Raw genomic sequence first — 12,975 nt, 5'->3', positions numbered from 1 at the left:
CACAATATTTAGGCAGTTCAAATTTAACACCCGGCTTAATTTTAGGCTTATACACACCCTTAAAAGGATTTCCAGAAGAATGAGAAGAAGAAAGGGAAGAAGGAGGAGAAGGAGATGGAGGAGGATCTTCACCACCAGGTGGTCGTTTATCTCTCTTATCTTCATGATCTTCCTGATTTGACGAACCTTCTTCATGTGCCTTTCGCTCTTTGTGCTCGTTGAACAAGAAATCTACCTTCGCGGTCAAAGCCATGAAAGCTTTTCAAAATTCCTGCTCACTGATCTCCTTAGGTACCTCCATTTCAGGCACAGACTTCTTTGGAAATGTCCTTTCTTTCCCGATTTGAGGATTGTAGCCTTCAAGCTCACCTTGGCCTTGCAGGAGCTTGGATCTTGTCAGCATTCAACATCTGCAATACTAGTCAAACTAGTTCTAATACCAAACTTGATCTGATTAAGGATCTATGACTGATTGCATAAAAATGCTAACATTACAATGCTTAACAAATTGAAATTAATATGTACATAAATGTTTAATTACAAATAAATTGAAGTGATGATATAGAAAAATTAGAAAGGAAGAGAAAGGAGACACAAACAACAGGATTTGATTACGAAGTTCAGCACAAGGTAACTACGTCTTTGGGTCTGCCCAACTGGGTGAGACCGATCCAATTATGCTCCAAAAATGAGTTTACAAAGAGTTACAAAGTCACTCCTATCCACACAATGCCACTTTTCGAAGTGTACGGGTGAAATACCAAAATCCATAATAGCTTCCTCTCGCTTCACCACTTGCAAATTACAAAAAAACTTAAAAAACACTTAGCCAAAATTTCTTCTCCAATCTGTTGATTAATTTCCCAAATTCACTTACAAAAATTATCTCCCCCATCAAATGTCCAACCTACCCTTTTTTATACACATTTATTTACTAATATGGGTTAAAACCATATTATACTCATATCTCCCATTACAAGTAAAAATCAAAATATCTCCCTATTATAATCTCAATTATCTTTTATGGGAGGTTATGCCATTTTTTAGGGATCAAATAATAAGGGAGTTAAAATAAAAAGATATTTAAGGGGCTTATGTTTAGGAAACCAATCCCCTTTCATCCTCTCCATCATCCATAAGATAGCATGATCTTTTATTTTAAAAGAGAGATCCCATTAAATATGGGAGGTCCCACGTTGAAAAGGGACACTTCTTTTCTTAATGTATTTTATTTTTGTTTTATATATTTTGTTTTTTGATTTTTTTTGATTTATATAAAACAATAAAATGATTCCTTTTCCCAATAATGACTTGCCACATGGAGAGGTGAGATGATGTCGAGTGTCTAGGGTTGATCGGTCGTTGTGTTGATTGGATGATGACTGGGTGTTGACGACATGATGATGTGTCAAATCAAGATGGAGCCAAGTGTCAACTTCTAATTCGCTATTCAAAGAAACACGTCATGGGGTTGACTATGTATACCACGTCATCATGTTGACCTACCACATCATCGTTTTGACAAAGTTTGACCAAATGTTGACCCAAAATTTGACTTTGAATAACTTCCAAATCCGAACTCCATTTTTGATGAAACGAGCCGCGTTTGAAGAGCTCGACGAGAGCATTCCAACGCAACTTGTTTCATCAAAAATGGAGTTCAGAGGTAGAAGTTATTCAAAGTCAAAGTTTGGTCAAACTTTGTCAAAATGATGATGTGGTAGGTCAACATGATGATGTGGTATACATAGTCAACACCGTGACGTGTTTCTTTGAATAGCGAGTTAGAAGTTGACACTTGGCTCCATCTTGATTTGACACATCATCGTGTCGTCAACACTCTGCCATCATCCAATCAACACAACGACCAATCAACCCTTGACACTCGACATCATCTCACCTCTCCATGTGGCAAGTCATTATTGGGAAAAGGAATCATTTTATTGTTTTATATAAAAAAATAAATAAATCAAATAACAAAATATATAAAACAAAAATAAAATACATTAAGAAAAGAAGTGTCCCTTTTCAATGTGGGACTTCCCTAATTTAATGGGATCTCTTAAAATAAAAGATCATGCTATCTTGTGGATGATGGAGAAGATAAAAGGGGATTGGTTTCCTAAATATTAGCCCCTTAAATCTTTTTTTATTTTAACTCCCTTATTATTTGATCCCTAAAAAATGGGATAACCTCCCATAAAAGATAATTGAGATTATGATAGGGAGATATTTTGATTTTTACTTGTAATGGGAGATATGGGTATAATATGGTTTTAACCCATATTAGTAAATAAATGTGTATAAAAAGGGGTAGGTTGGACATTTGATGGAGAGATAATTTTTGTAGGTGAATTGGGGAAATTAGTCAAGAGATTGGAGAAGAAATTTTGGTAAGTGTTTTCTAAGTTTTTTTTGTACTTTGCAAGTGATGAAGTGAGAGGAAGCTATTGTGGATTTTGGTATTTCACTCTTGCACTTCGAAAAGTGGCATTGTGCGGATAGGAGTGACTTTGTAACTCTTTGTAAACTCATTTTTGGAGCATAATTGGATAAGTCTCACCCAGTTGGGCATACCCATATATGTAGTCACCTTGTGGCGAACTCCGTAATCAAATCCTATTGTTTGTGTCTCCTTTCTCTTTCTCTTTAATTTTTCTATTTCATCACTTCAATTTATTTGTAATTAAACATTTATGTACATGCTAATTTCAATTTGTTAAGCATTGTAACGTCAGCATTTTTATGCAATCAGTCATAGATCCTTAATCAGATCAAGTGGTATCAGAGCTAGTTTGACTAGTATTGCAGCTTTTGAATGCTGACAAGATCCAAGCTCCTGTAAGGCTAAGGTGAGCTTGAAGGCTACAATCCTGAAATCGGGAAACGAAGGACATTTCTAAAGAAGTCCGTGTCTAAAATGGAGGTACCTGAGGAGATCAGTGAGCAAGAATTTCAAAGAGCTTTCATGGCTTTGAGAGCGAAGGTGGATTTCTTGTTCAACGAGCACAAAGAGCGAAAGGCACGTGAAGAAGGTTCGTCGAAGCAGGAAGATCATGAAGATAAGAAGGATAAACGACCACCTGGTGGTGGAGATCCTCCTTCATCTCCTTCTCCTCCTTCTTCCCCTTCTTCTTCTCATTCTTCTGGAAATCCTTTTAAGGGTGTGTATAAGCTTAAAATTAAGTTGGGTGTTAAATTTGAACTGCCTAAATATTGTGGGGAATTAGATGCTGAGAAGTTAGATGATTGGGTTCAACAAGTAGAGGTTTATTGTAGAGTTCAAGGTCTTTTTGATGATGCCTCTAGAATCCAGTTGGCTACCCTTCGGTTGGGAGGTATCACTCTCACCTGGTGGGAGAGTAGAACTCGGTTTGAAATCTCACAACATGGTAGAGTTAGTTTGACTTGGTCAAAATTTGTTGGTGCTCTTAGGAAGCAATTCTACCCCTTGGGTCATACGCAACAGTTAATGATGAATTGACAAAGTTTTAGGCAAGGGAAAGGGCAGTCTGTCCAAGAGTACACCCATGAGTTCGGGAAGAGGGCTATTGCATTGGATGTCCCTTTGTATACACAGGATACTTCGTTAAAGTACATAGGTGGTTTGCACTCATATCTTAGACATTCCATTTTGGTCTTGAGTCTTAGTAACTTGGACAAAGTTTGTGTCCAAGCCACACACTTAGAGGCAGGAGGAAAGGGTTCTTTTGATAACGAGTTTGGTGATGGTAGCTTTGTACATAAGTCATCCAAAGTTGCAGAGTCATCTAAAGGAAAGAAGACAACTACTTTAAAAAAGAAGGATGTTCAGTTGACTTTGACATGCTCACATTGTGACCAGAACGGGCATGACGAAGAACACTATTGGCAGTTACATCCTGAATTGAGACCGACATAGGCTCAAAAAAAGGATCAGAAAAAGAAAGGCAAGGAGAAGACCACAAGTGTTGCCATTGATCTTGGTTCAGATTCTGAGGACGAATCTAAGATTTCTGCGATGGGTTTGAAAGGTAAAGCTCCCATTGCTTGTGTTTCTTCTGATAGTTGTGCTTCTACTTCTCGAGTTGATAGTGTTCCTGAAGATCCAAAGAGAAATGAAATTTTTCATGTAAGGGTTATCGCTAAGAATGTGAAATTGATGCACTCATAGATAGTGGTTCTCAAGTTAACCTGATTTCTGAAAGTGTTGTAAAAAACTTGGGATTGAAAACCACAGTGCATAAGAGACCCTATCCACTAGGTTGGATTTGTGAGAATGGTAAGTTTCAAATAGCAAGGCAATGCACCTGACAATTCACGATCACAAGCAAGTTTGTGGATGAAGTACAATTCGATGTGGTTCCATTGGATATTTGTGGAATAGTGCTCAGAAGCCCTTATCTATTTGATCGAAAGACTATTTTCTATCGAGAGAAGAATCATTATCATTTGTGTAAAGATGGCTTGCAGTATATTGTGCATTCTCACAGATTTAAGACTAATCGTTTCTTTTGTGAATAGAGGACAACTAAAGAGGGTGATTAATGCGAGTAAGGATTTGACTCTCATGTCTGTCAGTTTAGGTGCTTCGAGGCAGGATACAGAGGTGGTCAAGGCTACTGATGAACACATGTTGCAGGATATGCCAACAAGATAGCTTGTGGAGATAGAAAATGAAAGCATGGATAATCGGGATCCTTCTGGTAAAAATGTGCATGTCGTGAAAGACCATGATGTTGTTGATTTGTTCACTTTTGTATCTACATTGTTGCTCAGTTTGATACTAGTCGGTGGTTATTGGTTAGTGGATACAACAATTGATGTAGAGACATATGGGAGTGATATCATGATGTTTATAATCAACAATATTTTTGTAGTCTTAATCTTGATTGCGAGTCAGGTACAAAGATGCTCAGATGACACAGAGCAAGTGGGGAGGCCATGCCCTTACTTAATTTATGTATAGATATAAATTAATTTATGTATTGATCTGATTAGGATCTATGACGATTATAGACGAATGCTTAACAATATTACACAAGTTAATTCAAAGCTTTAAATAAGCAAATTAACACAAATGAAATGCTTAAACAAATAAAGCATAATAAAGATGATGATAGAAAGAAAGAGAGTAGAAAGATAGAAGACAAAACACAGTTGATAACGGAGTTCGTCCTGGTGGACTACATCTCAGGGTCCTGCTCCAATAGGGGAACCGATCTGATTAGCTCCAATAATTAATTACAACTGATACAATATCTTTCCCTTCAAGTACAACAACATCACAACATTCTGATGTACAAGATTGATAACGAAGTCTCTAGAGAAATCTCTCCTTCTCATCACCTGCATACCTCAAAAGGCCTACTACCCCCCTTTTATACATAAAATAAGTCTAAAATAGACTAAAAAAACCACCAACTCCCATAAATAACCCTTTACAACAAATTATTTCCAGTGCATATCCCCTTTACATTCTTATGAATTTGGCACCATTAGTAATTAGGGGGTTTATTTAACCAATATCCCCTTTAAAATAGGAATTGGCGGGCTTTGCATTGTTTAAATTAAATATGGGCCACTAATAATTCAAGTGCTATATATAGCACAACGATTTCCATACATTTTGGGAGACCGGTAGTCAAGGGTTCCACCCCCGTCAGCCTCCATTCTCTCTTTGCACAGTTGTTTATATAGTAAAACCAACTTCTCTCTAAAAAATAGTAAATGTGAATGAATGGTCTAGCAGTGAAAGCGATGGGTTTGTTGAGGGAGGTTATGAGTTCGAATCTCATAACATATCTTTTGCTAAACCGTTTTCCTTCTGAGGTGCCACGTGTTTATTTCTGGAGTATTGGAGATAATTTATTTTATCCTTCAGATCAAGCCTCCCCACTGAAGAGATTTTGGACCTCCGAAAGTTTAACTACTCAAAAAGTAGGTGAGGGTAAAGTTCCCTCAGTTTACCAATCTCCATCCATCTTGCTTTACCAGGGTGCATCCCTTTACGTCCCACTTTAAGGTATTCAACACCACCTCTTTTTGAAGATCTGATGTTTCTGTCCAGGATGACATCCTCTTGCAACACATTCAGATACTCAGGTGCACATAAGGAATTTGAACATTAGCCTCTTCATCCAATATCACTGGAGGCTCGTACAACTTCAAATTTTCTACATTTACAACTGAGTAAATTTGCATATATGGAGGAAGATTAAGGTGAAAGGCATTGGTACCGATCTTTTCCAAGATCTCAAAGGGACCATATCTGATAGGCTTAAGCTTCTTACCTTCACCTTGCATCCTTTCCTTGCTAATATGTAACCAAGCACGGTCACCAACCTGAAAATGATGATCTATGCGATGCTTGTCATGTCGAGCCTTGTATTTGGCTTGGCTCTTCTCCAACCGAGCTTCTACTGCCTGATGAACTGCTTGAACTTTTTGAATGAACTTCAAAGCCTTCTCTGCATCATGACGTCCATCTTCAACATCATCTTTTCCAAAGGCAAAGTACATCGGTGTTCTTGGCAAGTAACCGAAGCAAGTCTTAAAAGGAGACCTCTTTGTAGAAGAATGTGCTGCATGGTTGTAAGCATGTTGCACATAATAAAGATTCTCATCCCATAACTTAGGATGCTTGCTACAGTAACCTCTAAGCAGATGAACAACTGTCTTGTTGACTACATCTGTTTGTCCGTCAGTCTGTGGGTGGAAGGCTGTACTCTTCTTCAGCTTGGTGTCCATGAGTCCCCACAAAGATGTCCGAAATTCCCTTAAGAATCGAGAATCTCGATCCGATACAATAGAAGTAGGTAACCCAAAATGAACCCATACAAATTGGAAGTACATATGAGCTGTTAGTTCAACAGCGACCTGTTTCTTACAAGGCATTAGAATACACATTTTGCTGAACTGATCAACAACAACATACAAATAATCATGTCCCTTCCCAGACATAGGTAAACCTCCCACAAAGTCCATAGACACACTTTCCCATGGACGAGATGGTACAGGTAATGGTGTATACTGAAATCTTTTGGAATCCAACACAACTCAGGTACAGGTAATGTGTTTTGTCCTTGCATGGAAAACTGGATTTTTAGCCAAGGCAATGGCACTTTGGTTGTCACAATACAATTGAGTTGCTTCGTGTTGAGGTAGACCCAAATCTTCAAGCAGTCTTCTAAGCCACAAGACTTCTTTGGAAGCATTAGTGCATCCTTTGTACTCAGCTTCAGTGGATCCAAGAGAGGTAGATTGTTGCTTTTTATTATTCCAAGAAATTGCTCCTGAACCAACAAAAAAACAATAACCACAAGTAGATTTCCCATCATTGGAATCTCGATCTAGATGGGAATCAGTAAAACCTTTTAAAGTAAAATCAGAATTTGCATCATAAAACAAACCTACATTAATAGTTCCTTTAATATATCTTAAAATTCTTTTAGCAACTTTAAAGTGTGTTTGTTGAGGTTTAGACATGAATCTTGAAACCAAACCAACACTATAAGCAATATCCGGCCTAGTAAGAGTTAAATAATTCAAACTTCCAACTAATTGTCTATACAAAGTAGGATCAACAAGAGGAGTTTGCATATCAAGCATTAACTTAGTGCCTAATTCAATAGGAATTGAAACATGGTGAGCATCATTCATTTTAAACTTATCTATGAGATCTTGAGCATATTTACTTTGAGATAAGAAAATTCCTTTAGAGGTTTGCCAAATTTGCATTCCTAAGAAATAATGTAAAAGACCTAGATTAGTTATTTGAAATTTTTGATTCAGTTGAAACTTAATATTAGAAATCAAAGTATTGGAATTTGAAGTAAGAATCAAATCATCTACATACAAGATAATAATGATAATATCATCTTCACTATGTTTAATATACAAGTTAGGATCATTTTTACTTCTAATAAAGCCTTGAGAAAGAAATAATGCATTAATCTTTGAATACCACTCCTTAGGAGATTGCTTTAATCCATAAACTCATTTCTTTAATTTACAAACGAAGTGTGCATTACCTTCTTTAATAAAACTAGGAGGTTGAGACATATAAATTTCTTCATGTAAATCACCATTAAGAAAATCACTTTTAACATCCATTTGGTGAATAGGCCAATTCATTCTAGAAGCTAAAGCAAGCATAAGTTTAATTGTAGGCATTTTAGCAACATGAGCAAAAGTTTCAGTATAATCTAAGCCTTCAATTTGAGAAAAACCTCTAGCAACTAATCTAGCTTTAAATTTACTAACTTGATTATTAGCATTCAATTTGGTTTTATAAAGCCACTTGCAAGAAACAAGATTTTTACCATGAGGCAAGGGAACTAAATCCCAAGTTTGGTTAGAAATTAAAGTATCATATTCCTCCTTCATTGCTTTTTGCCAATGTGGTTGATTTTTAGTTTGATCAAATGTTTTAGGATCATTAGAATTCATAATAGTAGTCATTAAAGCATAATTACAATAATTAACTCTTCTAGCTTGAAGTCTATCCATTCTAGCTAAGTATTCATCACTATCTTGAATTAAAGATTTAAACCATTTAGGTCTTCTTTTAGAAGTAATGGATTCATCACTAGAAGAAGAGTCATGAGGAGTAGAGTTAGTATTATCATCATCACTATCACTAGAAGGAATATAAAGAGATGCATTAGGAGTAGGGTTAAGAGGAGGTTGGTCCTCCACAAGCACAACTTGGCTTTGAGAAAGTTCATCATCCTCCACTTTAGAACAATCCTGAATGCCTTTTTCTGCAATACAAACATCTCTTGCAACTTTTACCTTGTTAGTAATAGGATTGTAAAACCAATAACCTTTAGTATTTTCATCATAACCAACAAAAATAAAAGGAGAAGATTTAGCATCTAATTTTTAACTTTTCTTCTTAGGTTTGTGAACATAAGCTATGGAACCAAAAATTCTTAAATTTTGCAAATTGAGCTTTCTACCAGACCAAGCTTCTTCAAGAGTTTTATCCTTTAAGGCTTTGGTAGGTGTTCTATTAATTAAATAAGTTGCACAAGCCATAGCTTCAACCCAAAACGTGTAATCCATATTTTTTGCATGCAATAAACATCTAGCCATTTCAACAATTGTCCTATGCTTCCGTTTTGCCACACCATTTTGTTGTGGTGTATAAGGAATGGTAAGCTTATGTTTAATTCCAAAAGATTTCAAATAAGTATTACATGCACTATTGACATATTCTCTTCCATTGTCAGTACGAAGAATCTTAATTTTAGAATTAGATTGCCTTTCTACAAACATATGAAATTCAGTAAACACATCAAGCACTTGATCCTTACTATGAAGGAAATATATCCATGTTCTTCTTGAAAAATCATCAACAAAGGTAAGAGCATACCTTGAACCTTGGATGGAGGGATTCTCCATGGGACCCAAGAGATCAATATGAACTAAATGCAATTTAGTATATGCCCTCCAAGATTGACCATGAGGAAAGGGTTCCCTATGCATCTTACCACTCATGCAACCATTGCAAACAATTTGAGAAGGAACAATAGTAGGCAATCCATCAACCATATTTGTTTTTTGCATCAATGAAATATAATTATAATTGAGATGACCAAGTCTTTCATGCCATATAGTAAAATCAACAGTAGTAAGCAAGGAATACTTTGTAGGAGAAAATTCATAGAACTTGAATAAGTTATCACTATCCATTTTAGCAGTAGCAATAACATGATTAGTTTTTGGATCAATGATATAACACATGCCCCTATAAAAGTTAATTTGATAATCTTGACAAAGTTTAGGAACTGAAATCAAATTTGAATTTAATTCAGGAACATAAAGAACATCATGTAATTTCCCATTAGGAACATTCACATCACCAATAGCTTCAACTTTGCAACTATGATTATTAGCTAATTGAACAGGAATATTAGAAGTATCAGGATGCAAAGTTTCAAAACATTCTTTATGAGAAGTAACATGCTGAGATGCACTAGAATCAATAATCCACTCAAGTGGTTGAGAAACATTATAAGTACATGTAAATGCATGACGAGATGAATTACCATTATTATTACTTTTCTTATAATGAGGTTTATGTTGTTGATTATTTTGATTATTTTGGTTCATGGGCTTTTTACCATTTTGCTTCTTAAAACAATTATTAGTAATATGTCCATCTTTCCCACAATATGTGCAATGGGGTCTTGTTTGAGAATTATTCTTTTGATTATTGTACGTATTATTATGATTATTATTATGAGAATTGTTATGATAGGATTTAGAATGAGATTGATAATTAGAAGATTTGTGATTATTATTATGATTATTGTTATGATTATTATTATTGGATCTAAAATTATTGTTATGATTTTGATTTTTAGACATAAAAACATGTTCACTACTTTTAAGAGTACCAAATTGAATTAATTTAGCTTCCTCTTGACGTAATAGATTACAAAAAATATCATAAGTTAATTGAGTAACTAAGCTAGGAATAACAAGTTGAGCATGAATATTCGTAATAAATTGGTGAAATTGACAAGGAAGACATTTTTTACGAATAAGATGAATTAAACGTAAATCAGCTAGTATAACTCCTAAACCAGTTAATTGACTATTAATAGAATCAAACATTAATAAGAATTCATCCATGGTTTTAAAATCTGTATACCTGAGATCTTCGAGTTGATCTTGAAGCTGAATTTTTCGGGATTCATTTGAGCTATCATAAGTTGTTTTAAAAATTTTCCAAGCTTCATACGCTTTTGTACAATTTCCAATTAAAACATACAAATCAGGAACCATTGAAATACTAATTAAACCAAGTGCTTCCTCATTTTGAGCCTTCCATCTATCTTGGTCAGCTTGAGGAAAAAAATTATGAACCGTAAGAAATGAACCGTGAAAAAAGAAGAAATGGTAGAGATAAAACAAGGAGGACTGAAATTGCAGAGAAGTAAGACAGATAGAAATGCAGGAGCGGTGCAGGGGAGTTACACACCAGGTAGAGGTGTAATGACAACAAACTTATGACAACAAAAGTTGGAAAATAATACGTGCAAAAATAGTTATAGAGACGTTACAACAGCAAAAGTTGAAAAAAAAAATGTGCAAAAATAGTTACAGAGATGTTACGACAACAGAAGTTGAAAAAAAATAAAATAAAAATATGTGCAGAAATAATTACAGAGACGTTACAACAACAGAAGTTGAAAAAAATGTGCAGAAATAGTTACAGAGATGTTAGCACAGCGGACGAAATAACAGCAAACGTTAATAGCAGATGATGAAAAAAAACAGAGGCGTTGCAAATCCTTGTTTAACAACTCTGTAGAGATGATGAAGCTTGCAAATGTGAAAGATTTACAAATTTATTTGCAGAAATAGAGTTATATTTTGTAATAACAAAAAGTAGTTTTCAGATTTGAAAGGAAATACAATGTAGAACTGCAAACAGAGAGATTTATGCCTTTTACAGGGTAGAACCTGCAGAAAATGTTAGACTCTGATATTTTTTTTTTGAAAATACACAAAGATTCAATGAAGAAACAATATGAAATTTATTTTTATCAAAAATATTTGCAAGTAAAGGAAATGTTAGAACCTACAAACAAATAGAGAATGCAATGTAATAATAAATCAGATTTGGCGGCAAGCTGTTCAAACATATTAAGGAGGTTGAGTTTGGTGGTAAACCTTCGAAACTATTTACAATAAAAACCAGAAACTTTGGCGGCAAGCCTTCCAAAGCCACAACTTTAAACCAGAAAGAAGAAACTTTGGCGGCAAGCCTTCCAAAGCTTTTTTTTTTTTTAATAAAAAAACTAGAATAGAAGATTAAACCTGCAGGCAAATTTGTTAACAAGTTTGAAAAAAAAAATTAAAATTGAAATCAAAACCCGCACAATAGAAAATATTAGAGAAAGAACTTCTTCTCGTTTCAAGAATGCCTCCAAGAAGGTGAACTCCACAGAATGGTAACCTTCATCAATCTCAACTTGAAACAAGAATTAGAACCTGCTCTGATACCATGAAAGGAAATACAAGAGCAAGGAAAAAAAAAACAAAATCCAAGTAAGTTTATTGATGAAGTAAATGTTACCAAGAGAAATGCAGAAACCTTGGAGCAATCACCCAAATGTGAAGGAGACACAAGAACTTTTGAAAGGGGAAAAACAAAGAAAAACCCCTTGTGATATTATGAATGAGGCAATGCCTAAAATGTGTGTGTGTGTGAGAGAGAGAGAGAGAGAGAGAGAGAGAGAGAGAGAGAGAGAGAGAGAGAGAGGCTCTTTACAATATTGTCATTAAGAAGAAATGAGAGAGGAGACATCTCTTAAATAGAGACGAGGAGAAGAGTTACAAAGTAACTCCCAAATCTATGAATGCCACCATTCATAAAATGTGTTTTCCATGTGTCCACATCCTCTTATGGAGGAAATCTAATATTCCTTAATAAAGGAAAATAAAAGAAATGACTTGTCCTCACACATGTACTAGAGGACAAATTACATGTAGGAATTTCAAAGGAATATCCTAAACTAAATACAAATAAACCTAAGCCAAGTAAAGATTAAATATTCTAACATGGTGCTTAGTCAAAGTTTGGGTCAAACTGAGTACCTAAAGCCATAAAAAAAAAGGGTCAAAAATCAAAGTTGCCAAAAGTCATCAAATTTGGCATCATTTTGAAGAGCTCGACGAGAGCTTTCCAATGCAACTCGTTTCATCAAAAATGGAGTTCAGGTGTGAAAGTTATTCAAAGTCAAATGTTCATTTGATCAAACTTTGTCAAAATGATGATGTGGCAAGTCGTTATTGGGAAAATGAATCATTTTATTATTTTATATTAAAAAATAAATAAATCAAATAACAAAATATATAAAACAAAAATAAAATACATTAAAAAAAGAAGTGTCCCTTTTCAACGTGGGACCTCCCTTATTTAATTGGGATCTCTCTTTTAAAATAAAAGACCATGCTATCTTATGGATGATGGAGACA

This window comes from Cryptomeria japonica, chromosome 10, assembly GCF_030272615.1.
Source record: "Cryptomeria japonica chromosome 10, Sugi_1.0, whole genome shotgun sequence".
NCBI lineage: Eukaryota > Viridiplantae > Streptophyta > Pinopsida > Cupressales > Cupressaceae > Cryptomeria > Cryptomeria japonica.
The sequence above is the reverse complement of the archived record's forward strand: the minus strand, read 5'-3'. Positions refer to the sequence as shown.